Below are 15,574 nucleotides of genomic sequence, written 5' to 3' on the forward strand. Positions count from 1 at the left end.
ACCTCGCACACCACTGGCAACAACACGCCTGGGGAAACATTTGTAAGATTAACGAGACAACTTTGGGCCATATTTATTCACTACCATTTGTTTTATTAATGTCATTTTAAGGAAAGACAGTTCATTCGACAAGTCTGTGATCAGAACGTCAGAAAGAGAACTCTTCAGAGCGAGCAACTTTGCTGTTGGGAAAACCTACTTGACTTTAGACGATGAGCTGTCTGAACTTAGCTTGCTGGTCTTTCTGTCCTGCGCGGTGATGACTATGGTGCATCCCAGATTTCTCAGGACAATCTTGGTGCCAAATATCACTTTGCTGACCCCTCTCTCAGCTCTGGATGCTGGGTTCTAGGAAGCTTCTAGAAGCTGATGTCATCTAGCCTGCCCATGGAGGGCAGGAACTGGAGCAGTTTATGGGGTCCCTTTTATTAAACAGATCACCAGAAGCCCAGCTTCCCAAGGACGGTGACAGCCCCGGGAACTCAATGATTCCGTTCCGCAACTACTCATTAAGCACTGGCGATACCGGGTGAATAAAACCAACATGTCTTTGCACGGGAAAGAGGGAAGGACTCATTCAGCCGGTTCTTCTCCAGCCTCCCTTCTCCCCACATCCGGCCCCAAGACAGGCCAACATTCCCAGAGCCCAACAGCTGTGCCTGAGAGTGACCCAGTGCCCAATGGGAAGTGACCTCCTGCCTGAGCATAGCTTTGTTTACCAGTCTCCCGCCAGTACGTGAGTGAGTGTGGACATCCAGCACCTGAGATAGATGACACATGCCATAAGGGTCCCAGACCCTGGGGACCTGGGCCTGGTATCCCACTGACCACTTCCTAGCCAAGGAACTTCTCAGCTGCGCCCCAGATCTAGTCCTGGGTCTGCCACCCACCTGCTGTGTGACCTGAACAAGTCACTCCACCTCTCTGAGTGTCCCTAGCTGTCAAACTGGGACTTTAAAAGGTCCTTATGCCCCTGAAATTCTCCAATCTCAGCCTGCGACTGCGCTGAATGCAGGAAGCCCTCACCCTGTCCGCTGCCTGGAAGAGCCCAAGTGACTCTGGAGTAGAGCAGCGCTGGTGGTGTCGTCACCACCGCCAGCCTCCGCCCTGGTGTCAGGTTACCAGGCCTGTCCTCTCTCGCTGGGTGGCAGCTCTGCCTCTGATATTTTTAGACTCCCCCTCGCTCGGCCTGTCTCTAACAAGAGCCAGATGCATCTCATTCCCGCGCAGTCCTGAAATTGCACCTTTGGGTAACTCTGCAGGGAGCCAGACTTCACCACCCCTGTGGGGAGGAGGGGAGCTCTTCCCGCCACCCCTACACCCATCTCCCAGTCCCTCCCAGGACAGCCGGAGGCTGTCACCCAAGAGGCCAGCCTCTAGTACTTCCCACGATGCCAACCGCCCTCTTCCCCCATGCCAGCTGCTGCTGCCACTCGCCTGCTTTCCCAAGACACCCTCTCACCCCCTCCTGCACGGGCGTCCCAAGGCCGACCTTTAACTCACTCCTCTAGGAGAGGCCTGCACCCCAATCCCAGTGCCTGGGTGGTGACCTCCACCACGTCTGCCCCAGAGCTCCCCATGGTGGAGCCGATCCCACCCCCCTTAGCCCCCGGAGCCTGCATCAGAGGCCCCACTTGGGCATCAGCCACGTGTTGCAACACACGCACACACACAAAAGCACACACACAATTACCGGCCCCCCCCAGGAGGGCGGGTGGCCCCCTGCCTCCCAAACAAATCCCGCCAATCAGCAGCAACCCAGCGCCACCCATCTGGCCTGGAAAGGCATTTATGTATTTTTGTCTCGACAGACTTCCCTTCCTGGTCATGTCTGGCGGAGTTTACTGCCACAAAGAACTGGCCTTGGCTGTGCCCCCACCGACCAGGGAGGCAGCGGAGCAGAGGCCGGGGCAGGGGAGTGTCAGTGTGCGCCTAGGGTGAAAAACTGGCGGTGGAGTCTCCTGTGAATTACCTGTTGCTGCAAAATTGAGAGTCTGTGCACATCGCACGTGGCCTCAGCTCCCACCCTGAAGATGCTGTGTGAGAGGCAGAGAAAGGGAAGCTGGGTAAACATTCACCCCCATTCCAGGAAGGATGGACCCCATAAAGGATTTAAGTGCCATTACTGGTGTGTGTGTGTGTGTGTGTGTGTGTGTGTGTGTGTGTGCAGGTGCTAAATGGATGTGTTCTGTATTTACAATCAAATGACACCAAGCCCTGTTAGCCCTTCATCAGCTAGACCCTGATCTGGGGTGGCGCCAGCCAGAGAGGGTGCAGCCCTTCCCCAGGGCAGTGCCACCTCCAAGCCCCACCCTCTTCACACCACCGTTCCCACCTGGCCCTGCCGTCACCCACCCCACTTGTTGGCCATGTCTGTGGCTTCACCACAAACGTGTTCTCTGGATTTCAGACGCGTCTCAATTCTCCACTTCGGGGGCAGAGGAGGCTCGGGCTATGTGGCCTGCTCTCTACCTCCGACCCGACTCCCCAGGTCCCCGTGGGGGTGGAGGCAGCAGGATCCAAAAACCCTCAGTGGGAAAACAGGTTCCGCACCTTCCTGCCACCCCCACACCCCTCCCTTGGCTGTGGGCTTGGCATTTGCCAAGGCCCCCGCGGGCATCCGCGCCCTGTTTTCTCCAGAAATGCCCCCTCCCAACCCCCCCATTCCCCGCAAACCACCAGGGCATCTCCAGGTGGAAAAAAGGGGAGGACTCAGGGGGAGGCGGAGGTTCAAAGTCTGGCTCTTGGCACTTTCAGCTCAGTGGCCTTGAGCAAACTGACTCCTCTCTGGCCTGGGTGTCCCCACCTGCAACCGGGGAGTTTGCTGCAAAACGGCTCAGAGGCGAGGCTCAGGGGCGAGGCTCAGGGGCGAGGCCCCCGGGAGAAGTGGGAAGACAGGTGCGCACCAGGGCACCTGGAACCTCGATCAGCTCCAGGGCTACCCTTCCGGCTCGCAGCTCCGGGGGGAAACCAGGACCCTGTTCCTCCCTTATTCTCTCTGGGATTCCTTATCCGGAGGCCAAACTCCAGGGAGAGGTGGCCAGCAACAGTGCGTCAGTTCTGGGATTTCTCTAACTGATTCAGACTGAAGAGCAGTGCTGGCCGGAGGCATCTGTTTTTAAAAAATTGTGGTGAAATATGCATAACATCGTAATTATCATTTTAACCACTGTACATGTACAATTCAGTGGCATTAAATACATTCACAATGTTGTGTAGCCATGACCACTATCTATAACCCTAAACTTTTTCATCCTCCCCAGCAAAATCTGTACCCATGAACTGCTAACTCCCCACTGCCACACACCCCCACCCCTGGCAACCACCATCCTACTGTCTACGACTTTGCCTGTTCTGGGTGCTTCTAGACGTGGAATCACACAGCATTTGAGCTGGAGGCTTTAAGTCCCTGTCCAAGCCCCTCACTTAGACACAGCAAGGTTACAAGATCACTGCTCACGTGCGCACAAACTCACACACACACAGCTTGGGAGTTGGGGTTGGGGACAGTGACCCTTTCTCCAGCCCTGAACCTGGGCTGACAGCCTTACTGTAAAGCAGGGGGTGGATTCTGTGGCCTGAAGGGAGAGCTTTGCTCTGTGGGGTGTCGCTCAAGTCCAGGTGTCTCCCACTTGTCGCCCCATACGATGTCCACATGTTAGCGCTACGTTACGACCTTAAAGACCTCCCCGGAGTGCACGTAGGTTGCCGGATTTGGGGAGGGCGTAGAATCCACATTCTGACCTCTAGCCTCCCATTCCTCGGGAACCCAAGAGGTGGCCTTGCCTCCTGCAAGCCGCCCCCCGCCCCAGCCCCATCAGAGCTGGGAGGGAGAGAGGTGTCATCCTAGCAACGCCCCAGGCCTCTCCACCGCTCCGGACCCAGAGAAGTCGCTCCTCGCCGCTCGGGGGCGCGCCGGAGCCGCGGCCGGGCCGGGAGGGGTGCGCAGGCCGGGAGGACCCGCCGACCGCGCCTGGGCTCGGCCAGTCCTGCCCGCTCTGAGAGACTGGGGGCGCTGCGCCGGGACGCCGGGGACCGCCCTGGTCCCCGAGAGGCCGGTAGTAGGGCTGGCGGGGGCACGGGGAGCCGCCCCGGCTCCTCCCCGAACTTTTCCCGCCCGCCTCGGCGCAAAAGGCGAAGGAAGCTGGCCGGGGGTGGCGAGGCGGCATGCGGGGGCCCGAACCAGCGCGGCGCGGGCTGGAGGTCTGCGGCACGGGTGGCGCCTCGGCCTCTCCCTGCCCCCCACCAATTCCAGGGGCCGCTCTCGGTCCAGTAAGTGGAGGGGTCGTGCCCCTCCTGCCCGGGCGCACGCGACCCCGAGCCCCCCGACGGCGCCCCGCGCGCGGATCCGGGCCGCGCCCCCAACTCACCGGGCACTGGCGGCGGCGCGGGCGGCTGGACAGACAGACGGGCTGCGGCGCGAGGCGAAACCGCCGGGCTGTTTTGAAGCTCTGGGCTGGGACTGCGCGCCCTACCTCCTCCCTCTCCGGCGCGGAGCCTCCTCCCCACGGCCCCCTCCTTCCCCGATCCCGCCTCCCGGGGCGTGATGTCAGGAGCCGGGACAGCCGAGGGGCGGGGCCGCGGGAGGCGGAGGGACCCTGCAGGGAAAGGCCCTAGGCGTCCCCAGCCGCGCCCGCCTCCCTTCGGGCAAGTTTGGGGCGGAGTCGGTGGCGAGGCCCAGGGAGAGGGAGAAAGGGGAGCTCCTGGGGACTGGAAGTCTTCATTCGCTGCGCTCCCTTCGCAGGTTTCCACGTCCCTCTCCTCTTTCCTCCTCTCCCCCTCCCTACCCCTTCCCTTCGCCCCCTCTTCTCCCCTTTTCTTCTTGTCCCTTTGGGTAAGGGGCCTTGGAATGCGGGCTCCCAGCTCTAGAAACCCCCTTATCTGGCATTTTTATTGACTTCGTGAGCTTAGACTTAATCTTTCCTGCCTCAGTTTCCTCTTCTGCAAACGGCAGTTTTTAAAAAGACCTCTTTCCTTGGGTTGTTGTAAGACCTGAAGGTGTAATACATCCACAGTGCTTGGCACATAGTAAGTCCTCCATAAATGTCAGCCGTTGTCATTTTTATCGACTGACCTGGAAACCTGGCCTTGGTGCGGGGTGGCCCGGCAACCAGGAACCAAGGCTTAGGATGTCCCCAGGGTCCCCCATTCACTCCCCGGCCGATACACACACACCCTCACGTAAACCACTCTCTGTATCTTTCGAACACAAAGTCCTGGAATTTATTGTCCCTGGAAGTGACATCGAAAGACAAGGAACTGCCTTTCTTTCTGGCCTCAGTTTCCCCATCTGAAACTGAGAGGGCTGATCTACTCTAGAGACTCTTGGGAGGATGAGGTGGGGGGGAGGCCAGAGGGGCCTGAGCCCCCCTCCTACGTGTGGAAGGGAAAGTGGGAGTTAGTGTATTAAAAAAATCAAAGAAATTCCAACACAGGGCCACAACAGTATATTTTTATACTTTTAATTTAACAGGTTAATGTTATTTGCACACACCCCAAAACACAAGGCAATAGACTTGTGCTACTAACAAGAGAAGGAGAAACCCTTTTAAGAAATACTGATTTATTGCGCGGCAGTGTGCTCTGGCTGGGACGTCATGTTTATGTTTCCTGATGAGCATCTTTTTTTTTTAATGCTGCTGAAGAGCTTTGCAACGGGAGGGCCTTGCTGGATCTAAATTAGGGATCCCTGGGGGATTTGAGAACCCCTCCAAGGCCCTGAATTTCCCTGCTTGGCCTAGGATCTGACCTGCCAAGTCTCTTTTAATTCTATGGCTTCTCAAGACTTTCTTACTCAGGGCTGGAGAGAGGGCAGGAAGGCATTAATTTGAACTGAGTTCCCCTTCCCCACGCTGGGAAGAGTGGGGTCTGACTGCTATAGAGAAGGCCAGGCAGGGCCCACCTGTCTGTCCTACAGCCACGTGGAGGACCGTGAAAACCCGAAAGTCTCTCCCCAAATGGAACGGCCACATAGGAGATGGAGCAGCTAGTTTTCTGCCATTTGCTGACCACTCACTGTATGCCAGTTCCTTTACCAACATTACCTTCGATATGACACAACAGCCCTGCAAAAGAAGTCACTGTCATTTTATCCATGAAGAAACCAAGGCTCAGAGGAGCTACGTAAATAACTTTGTCAAAGGCCGCATGCGAGTGACGAAACGGATTTGAACCCAGACTGACGGCATCAAACGCCACTCTCCTCTCTCCACTCTGTCACCACCAAGTGCTAACCATGCTCGAGCTATCATTTTTGCCAGATCCACCCGCCCCCTGACCTACTATTCACTTAATAGTTTTCTTTAAGTTAACTCTGTTTATTTTAATGTGTTTATTTTAAAAGAAAGCCCTCTATCGCCATGGTAAACAGGAAACCCGTGCCACCCGCCAAAAATAGAAGACAAACTGACACAAATATAAACACTACCAATACATAACAGTGTTAGTAAATTGTAGCCAGGTACTGTTGCCTGGAAGAGCCCGTGAGCCCAGGGTTTAGGGTCTATGAAAAAGGCAGATCAGCAAGGTGTTTAAAAGCACGCAAGCACAGAGAAGGCTTTCTCCTGTTGTCAACAGAACTATTGCAAGATAACTGGGAAAGGGAATTGTGTTCTCACTTTGTGATTCAAAGCCAGGCGATGTCTCCTCCTGGCATCTTCATCTCCCGAGCCACCTGCTGCTGGGCTGCGTCCAGACTGGGGCCAGCCTGGCCAGACACCAGGATGCCTCTCCAGCACCCAGGAAAGGAGTGTGCCAGTTGCTCCCCTCCCTGGGTTCCAAACCCTCTCCAGAGCCCCATCTACCTGTCACATTCACCTGCCACCTACTGCTCTTCGTTTTCTCTCTTTAAATATACTCCTGTCCCTCCAGTAGGATTGGAGACAGAAACCTGCCTTATACCTGCTTGTACTTTCATGCTCCTGGTGTTTCAGCAATAAGCTCAAAACCTCAACATGGTGTGGGGGGAAAGTAAGAGTGTGTTCGATTGAGTTCTGGGCCCCAGTATTTAAGCTCCCTATAGTAGCAGTATACGTCCCCACCCTAGCCATAGCCTCATGATGGGCAAGCATGTCCCCCAACTTGACCTTGAGCTCAGCTGTATGATTTACTTTGGTCACTGAGGTGTGAACAGACACGACACACACAAGGAACGGAAAGGTGTTTGGGCAGTAGGTTTTGCCCTCTTGCAATTTTGCCATTTCCACGAGCAGAATATACCTCTGGTAGCCTCCTGGTTCCAGAAAAATGAAAGACACATAGAGTGTGCCACCCCGGGAGACCTGCAGAACTTCCATGTGAGACACACAGCCACCCCAGCTACGCTGCAGACACGTGACTGAGAAATGTGTGTTTATTGTTGCATGCCACTGAAGCTTCATGGTTACTCGTTTCGCAGCAATAGCTGGTTGATAAAAGGATGATCGTATATGGCGAGAGAAAGAATTGTAAGGAAGGCACTTGAAGGTCATGGAGGTTGGAGCGAGGCGTTGGTTCAGGATTGGGGAGAGAAGATAATTGAGAACTGAGTGATCTCTGTGTGTCCTTCCTGGCTTGAACATTTTAGGTTCTGCAGTCCTTTGTAACCTGCTCCTGTCCACTCTTGCTCTCAGAAGGAATGGCCGGCGGTGTCCATGCCCTGGTTCGCCTAGGAGCAAATCTGATCCCCAGCCTTCAGACAGCTTAACAGAACCCCACGTTGTAGCAGAATAAGTCATGGAGAAAACCATGTGGACTCTGGACAAGAAAGATGGAGACTTTTAAAAAACATATGATTTAGGTCCACAAAGCCGTGGGATCGTGCGCTGGGGATGGATCAAATATGAACGGGGTGCAGCCATCACGCCCGCTTTGGGTTGGTGGGTTAGTTGAATCTTAGCAGAGCCAGGGGTCGTACTAATTTCCATTCAGTGGCCATGTCCTTTGAAAACAAACTGGTCCATAGGCTACTAAGGGGCCCCCGGCGCCCCTGCCTCCTGGTGTTCCCGCCTTTGTGTAGTTGTCTGCCCCGGAGAGTGGGCTGCACCCAGTGACTGGCTTCTAATGAATGGACTAAGGTGAAAGTGATGAGATGTCACTTTTATGATTAGGTTACAAAGCACTGTGACTTCCGTCTCACTAGCAGACACTCTCTGCCGCCTTCCAGGCTGTGTGCTGTCGTGGAGTAAGCTGCCGTGGTCAAGACGCCCGCGTGGAAAAGCCGGGAACCGAGGCTGTCAGTCCAGCAGCCTGCCAGGACCAGGGCGCTGCCGACTCCACGTGAGCTCGGCCGTGGGTCCTCCCCCAGCTGAGCCTCAGAGGAGACCCCAGCCCTGGCCGGCACCTCCACTGAAGCCCCGTGAGAGACTCTGTGGCAGAGGACCCCGCTAAGCCACACCAGACTCCTGACCCACAGCAACTGTGAGATAATAAACGCGTGTTGCTTTATGTTGCTAAACGTTGAGGCGATTTGTTATGCGGCAATAGATAACTAATGTACACGCTAAGAGGTTGACGGGCAAGCTCTGTCTGGAACAGTGCTGGTCTCAGGGAAGAGGGAAGATGAGATGACGAACCACACACTGGCTATTAAAAGCTCCTCTGTGCTCGCATTTCATTGGCGATGCAGGTTATGAGGCCAAGCAGCAAAAAATCCCCCGCTAGCCACGCTACCGTGGCCAGTGGCTTCACCTCTCAGGAGCCAACACTGTCTGAATTTGGCTTGTAGGTCTGGAAGCTTCTGCATGTAGGAATATGGCAAACACCTTCAAAGGCCTCCCGAACAACATTTTCTCTTGACTACTCTTTGAGAGACGGAGTAGGATTCTCAGACCAGGACTACCCAGGAAAATCCCAGATGTGACAGTTACAGGAAGACTAGCACCGAGTCCCAACTCTCCTCCACCAACTGAAGGCCCTGCCGTCAGCGGTTCTAATCACGGCTCAGCTGGCTGCCGTCTTGCCACGAGAGCCAGCCGGGCAGCCCGCTAGTCCTTGCTGTGGGAACCGTCAGGAAATCGGAATTCCTTGAGAGTGGGATCCGAGAAACATGTTCTCTTGAGGCCATTTCCTCCCTGTCGCCCACCTCCACAGACTGGGTTGAGGGCAGGATGGGGACGATAGTTTCCGGACGAGAAACAAGTTCTGGTATCTTCCAACTTAAAGCTCGGCGCGCTGGGTCTCATTGCTTCTCCCCATGGGTCAGGGGCAGAGCCATAATTTCAGGGTCTTTTTCCTGCCTCCTTTCGTCTCTGATTTTTGTTGCAGAAATACCTGCAACATTCTGCAGACACAATGAGAATTAACGGTACAAATATTGTCCACTTGACTCACGACGGAGGGGTTTGACAAATCACCAAAGACGACGACCACAGAGTTTCTAAACCTCTGGAGGAACAGCCCCAAATCCTGCCATGTTGGGCTGTTTCACATCTTCTAAAGCCGTCGCATGTAATGAATGCGAAAGTCTGTGAGTAGAACAAACGCGCGTGGTTGTGTCTGGGTTTCTCCCGTTGTAGAAATGTTTGGCATCGGTGGACCCCGCACATCTGGCTGCTTGACTCTGGTTCCGTTTTCATCGGGAGGTTTGGCACAGGGATGGAACTTCAGAGCTCTTCCAGATTTCAGTTTCCCCGTAATGCAGGCAGAAAGGGAAACAGAAGCCGGGGACAGGGGTTGTTTGCCACCACCAGCGTCACCACCAAACAAACGTCTGGAGCCCAGGATGACTCGTAGGATGTTCTTAGCAAGTCCCGGAGGAGAGTCCCCGGGTGTCCCCAGCATGGCAGGGAGGATGGAGGCCAGCTGTCTTGGCCCATCTTCTGAAAAGAACAGAGTACAGTTTGGCACTGAAAAGTTGTGAAAAGAAGAAGAAAAAGTTCCTGTTGTTAATAATGTTCCAGGGGCGAGCTCTCATATTCCTGGGATCTGAAGCGCAGTCATAAATACTATTCCTTCCGTCTATCAAAGCATCCTTTGCACTTCTCTAAATATTTTTAATTTTTCAAAAAAAAAATCCTCCCCTCTTTCCTTTCGGACAAACAATTGCCTGGGGAAGTGAGATTTTTCCAGTGATTCACTTAACACGTACTTAATGTGACTCTCCCGTGTGCCAGACACTGCTTGAAGCACTGGGATACAACAGTGAGTGAGCAAACCTGTCCCCAACATCCCTTGGTCTCGTGGAACTTGCCACCCAATGCTGGTCCGTTGTGCTCATTGTCCTGCTTGACACTGACAGTGTTCTGTTTTTCCTTCCGAGACTACTGGGCATCGTTGTGCACATGTGAGTTGTGTCTTAGGCTGTGAGACCACGGAAAGATCTTCCTAATCTGAGCGACCTTTGGCCTTGCCAGGCAGCTCCAGCCTCGGGACTCGGGCCAGACTCACACATCCTTAGGTATCTGTGGGTCCGAGGAAGTGAGGACGTCTTCGGTTTCCACCCTCCCACCCCACGCGTGCTCCCACACTTCAAAATTCAAAGAATGACACTGCAGGAGACCTAGCAATTCTCGATCCTTCCCTGGCTTCCAGGCAGGAAGGTATTTAAACCCCTCTGGACAAATGAGATTCTTGATCTTAAATGCCTTGTACCTTGACAGTCTGGAATTCCCTCCCAATGTGGGATTAAAATCCTCTGGGACACAGCCCGTGTCTGTTCCTCCCCTGTCTGATGTGCCCTGAGAGGTGGGGGGTCTGGGATAAGGCAGCCTTGGCCTCCAGCGACCAGCCCAGCGTAGGCGTTCCATTGAGGGACTTTTCCTCCATAACACTATCATTTACAATCTATAATTATTATATTTTTAATATTTTGCTATGTATGTGCCTTCTTACTCACTGTCTTCATTCCGCAATTGAACAGAAGCTTCCCGAGAGCAGAGGTCTTATCTACCTTACTCACCAGCGTCTGACACGTAGCAGGTGAGCAATCTGGGTTCCTATTGGTCTCTATAGTCCTTTGTGAAATTAGGAAGAGGTACCTCTTCAGAGCCAATGACACAGAAAACGGTAACCTAAAGAGAAATAAGGAGATGAGAATGGTGGTAACATGGAATCCAAGATGCCACTCACACTTTGGAATGACGTTGGGTCTGGGAGGAGGATAACCCAGAGGGGGTTCAGAGGGCCTTTGGGGAGATATCTAGAGAAAATCACATTATTTAGAGGGCTGGAGATCTGGGGGTTGGGTGAAATGGGCGCTCTTCTAAGGCCACGTGTGAAAGGCTTGGCTTGGTCCATTGGAGTGCCGAAGGCTGCAGAATTTTCTTCAGGTGCTGGGGACAGGCTGGACTCCGGAGACCAGTTGGGCCAATTCAGGTAACAAGGAGGGATTCGCAGGCAGCTTCTACAGGAGCTGCACTTTGATGACAGATTATTTGGCTAGAAAAGGATCAAGGGTGCAGGGCTGGCTCCCTAGGACACCTGATCACATATGAAGCCTCGTGTATTTACCTATCTGACTTCCAAAGGAAGGCTTAAGGCAGTTTACGATCAAAGACACAGACACAATAGAGCTGACACAAAAGGAAATAAAAACTGCATAGATGGAGCAGGAAGCAAAATATGATTTGGAAAGGTGAACGCACCTGTGTCACCCGGGGAACCTACCGACCATGCAAATCTCTGGGCTCCACTTCCAAAGGTGCCGCCACAGGAGATCTGGGTGGAGCCCAGGAATCTGTGTATTTAACGAACCCCACCCTCCACACACACCGCCCGTTGCAAAATGATTCTGATGTGGGTAGTGAAGGGAACACATTTTGAGAAACACTGTTTAGGTCCTTTAAGCAAATGTGGTCGTAGCAATTGAGCATCAGATTTAACATCGGATTTCCTGACACCCTACGCACGATGGTGAGTTGACATCCTGTTGAGAAAGGTTTTCTTGGCTGATGGAGGGCCACCTTACGTTCCCACAGAGGTGGCCCACAGGAGAGCATCATCAGCTCAGTTGAGCCACCTTGACCTTCAGCTGCATCTCTCTGTTGCTGGAGAGGGCTTTGTGTGAGTCTGAGAGTAGGGTGGGGGACAGATGTTACCACGGCAGTGTGAAGCACACACCACCGGAATAACCAGGCTACGTGTGTAAACTGCTGGGATGTGTGTGGTGAACTTGGCACGGAGAGTGAAGATGTGCTGGTAAAGGTATCTGTTAACACTTTCAGCCCTGGGACAGCCCCTCTCCCTCCTGGGAGAGATCTGGGCACACAGGGTGGGGTCGTCTTTGCTCAGCCCCCAGACCCAGACAAACTGGGCCGTGGAAAGATGTGATACCTTTCCAAGTCAGGTGTGTTCAGCGAAGCTTCTGGAGCATCTTTGATTCTGTGCTCCTTGCAGTTACTCCTACTTCTTTATTAATCCTTTCTAGAGTTTCAGTAGCCCCTTCATTGCATCTGAAAAGCTTGAAACCTCCCCTCAGGCATCAAGCAATGGGAAGGAGGCACTGGGGTGGGTGACAGATTAGGACAGACTTTGTCTAGGTCACGGCTACTTAAAGTGTGGTCCACAGACCAGCAACATCAGCACCCCGGGAACTTGTGAAAAATGCAGACTCTCAGGCCCCACCCAGACTTGTTGGATCAGAATCTGCATTTTAACAGAATCTCCAGGTGAATCACATGCACATTAAAGTTTGAGAAGTGCTTCTTTACTTATTCCTTTATCCAACAATTATGGATTTTATTTATTTATTTATTTATTTATTTATTTATTTATTTTGAGACAGAGTCTCACTCTATTGCCCAGGCTAGAGTGCGGTGTCAGCCTATCTCACAGCAACCTCAAACTCCTGGGCTCAAGCAATCCTCCTGCCTCAGCCTCCCCAGTAGCTGGGACTACAGGCATGCACCACCGTGCCTGGCTAATTTTTCTATTTTTAGTAGAGACGGGGGTCTTGCTCTTGCTCAAGGCTGGTCTCGAACTCCTGAGCTCAAGCGATCCTCCTGCCTTGGCCTCCCAGAGTGCTAGGATTACAGGCGTGAGCCACCGCACCCAGCCCCAACAACTATTTATCAAGGGCTTCCCAAGGCTGAGGGTGGGGGGCACAGTGATGTAAGAAAATGGCATAGTCTCTCACCCAGGGGAGGGGACAATCTGCTGAGGGAGCCATAAGATAAGTAAACAAACAAACAAACACACACACAATTACAAGTTGTGGCAATTGCTATTCAGGAAGAAAAATAAAGATTAGTGATAAAGGTATAAAAAAGGTTATAGAACCAACAAACCAACAATAGACTGGGAGAGGGATTTGTAGCAGACAAAATAGTCCCAGGATTAAAAGGAGGAAAGAGACTTAGCACAGCCAGGGAAGGCCTCTCTGAAGATGTATCTTTTAAGCTTGGAAGGTGGGTGGTCCTTGAAGAAGGAGTTGGAAGATTCTAGAATGGACACCCAAGTCTTGTCCGGGATCACGAAGTGAACTAGAACCTGAAATGGCAGAGCTCGGATTTTAAGATTCCTGGAGAAGGAGACGGCACTGACCCGACCGTTCCACCGTGTTAGCTCATCCCTTCCACCTGCACCTGTAGGCTTCCTGTCGCCCTCCCGACCCAGCACAGCACCAAAGAACGAAGGCTGGGTCTCCCCAGCCTCACTCCTTGCTCCGGGATTGTAAAGGTCTATCACGCACTAGTCCTAGGCCTTGGAAACAGTTCTCCTTCCAAGGCCTTGTTCATGGTGGGCCCAGATTTTGTGTTCATAAAACTGGCAAATGGGCCTTTGGCTAAGGATTAAGGAAGGAGATGTTTTGTCTAGTTTTGTTTTTCCTGAAATGGTTTCTAAACGTTCTGCCTTCCAAGGGTACTAATCACCTCTCCGACCCTCCCGGTTCCGAAGGTGTGGCGGACGTGCTGCATAAGCCCAGCTCCTGGGCCACCCCCTCCCCTGCCAGCACCCCATCCTCCCCTACCAGAGCAGGAGGTGCCAGGCGGGAGGGGTGCTCAGAGCTGGAGAAACCCAGGGAGCTGGAGAGACTAGAGGAGGGATCATGGAGACCTGTTTTTCCTAACCTTATACACCCAGGTGACCCCCTGGGGCAGGAGGGAGGGAGGTGCTTGTTCAAAACTCCCATTCCTGGGCCCACCTCCCAAACCTACTGCACCAGAATCTCCAGGGGAGGGGCCTGGGAATTATCATTTTTAGAAATAAGGGGTGGAGTACGAGGTAACGCTACAACTAGGTAAGTTGGGAGCGCACTGATGTGGAAGGAACAGGCCCAGAGAGGGGACCCGACCTGCCCCAGGTCGCACAGCAGGTCAGGAGCCAACACAGGACCAGAACCAGGTAAGTAGTTTTGCTCCTGGCCTAATGGATTTTCTCTTATCCTGGTTGGTCATAACCTTTTTTAATCAGCAGAATCTTTTTCTTTTTTTAAATTTCAAAATAAATGTTGTGGAGAACAGAACGTGTCAGTCAGACCTAAGGAAGCAGACATGGCACATAGTAGGTTCTCAACAAATATCTGCCGAATGAACCGAAGAGTAATGTCTCTTCTCAAGAAAGAGCACGCAGGCCCCAGCTCAGAAGTTCGGTTGGGCAACGGCCTCCAGGTAGAATTGAAAAACATTGTTTTCCTTTGGCTGTATTTATTTTTCCAATTTCCTTCCATTCAAGCTAGAGATTCTGGTTTTCTATTGACGGCGGTGGTAACAAGTTCCATTTCAAAATAAGTCTAAGTCAAAAACACAAGTTGATTCTTAAAAAACGAAGTAAAATAAAAGGTCAGCAAACTTTTTCCGTCAAGGGCCAGACAGCAAATACGTTTTAACTTTGCCTGCCATGCAGTCCCCATCGCGAGTGGGCGTGGCTGTGTGCCAATAAAACTTTATTCACAAAAGCAGACTTGGGATCCGATTCGGCCCACAGGCCACAAACGACCTCTGAAATGATAGTAACCGTGAAGGTGGCGCTGAGATGACCAAACTCAGGAAACCTGTTCTAGAATACATCTAGGAGATCAAGAACAATGACACAGAGGGGCCTCTTCCCACGTGTAGCCCCCAGATCTCTTCCTGGCACCCCCGTGGGTCCTGCTCCTTTGCAGTCCCGGAAGAGGATGTCAAAGGCTCCCCAGGGAAACCTGTCAAGGGCTCTAGTTCCTGGCTCTCCTCGTTCCAGCTGTGTGCAGCGCCTGTGCACCTGACAACCAGGGCTGGCTGTAGGGGCCCTCAGCACACGCAGGAGGGTCCAGAAGTCCCCTTCGGCCAGAATCCCCCTCTCATATCCCCGCCCCCATGCCAGGCTCCGCAGAGAATGTTCCTTTGGCTTCTCCCGGTGGCCACTGGTTAAAAGGTGAAGGTTCTTAGAGGGAGGAACCTCATGAAGCCATTACCAGTCATTGCCCCGTTAGCTACGAATCAGCCATCAACACCTTAGCTAGAGCCATTAGCATCTAGCTGTCCACAGTGACAGAATAGAATATGGCACTGGAAGGGTCCCCAGGGGTGGGGCCCAGCCCTGCATTTTCTAGGAAACGAAAGTGAGACCGTCCCCAGCATTGCCCCAAAGCACCTCTTTTCTACACTAGCGTATTGAGCACTACTGAGGGCTAAGCACTTACCGCCCTGGCTCCTCTGATCCTCACGACGCCCCTAGGAAG

At 53.1% G+C, this 15,574-nt stretch overlaps 1 protein-coding gene across 1 annotated transcript in view; it reads right to left on the reverse strand.

Annotated features, from left to right (window-relative positions):
* Positions 1 to 4,430, reverse strand: part of EMP2 (epithelial membrane protein 2) — a 37,257-nt gene extending 32,827 nt beyond the window's left edge. Inside the window, exon 1 of the mRNA XM_012647806.1 lies at positions 4,371 to 4,430. The gene's annotated coding sequence lies outside the window, so the exon portion shown is untranslated. The remainder of the gene's footprint in view (positions 1 to 4,370) is intronic.
* Positions 4,431 to 15,574: the final 11,144 nt, after the last annotated feature.

This window comes from Propithecus coquereli, unplaced genomic scaffold (genome assembly GCF_000956105.1).
Source record: "Propithecus coquereli isolate 6110/MARCELLA unplaced genomic scaffold, Pcoq_1.0 Scaffold27, whole genome shotgun sequence".
NCBI lineage: Eukaryota > Metazoa > Chordata > Mammalia > Primates > Indriidae > Propithecus > Propithecus coquereli.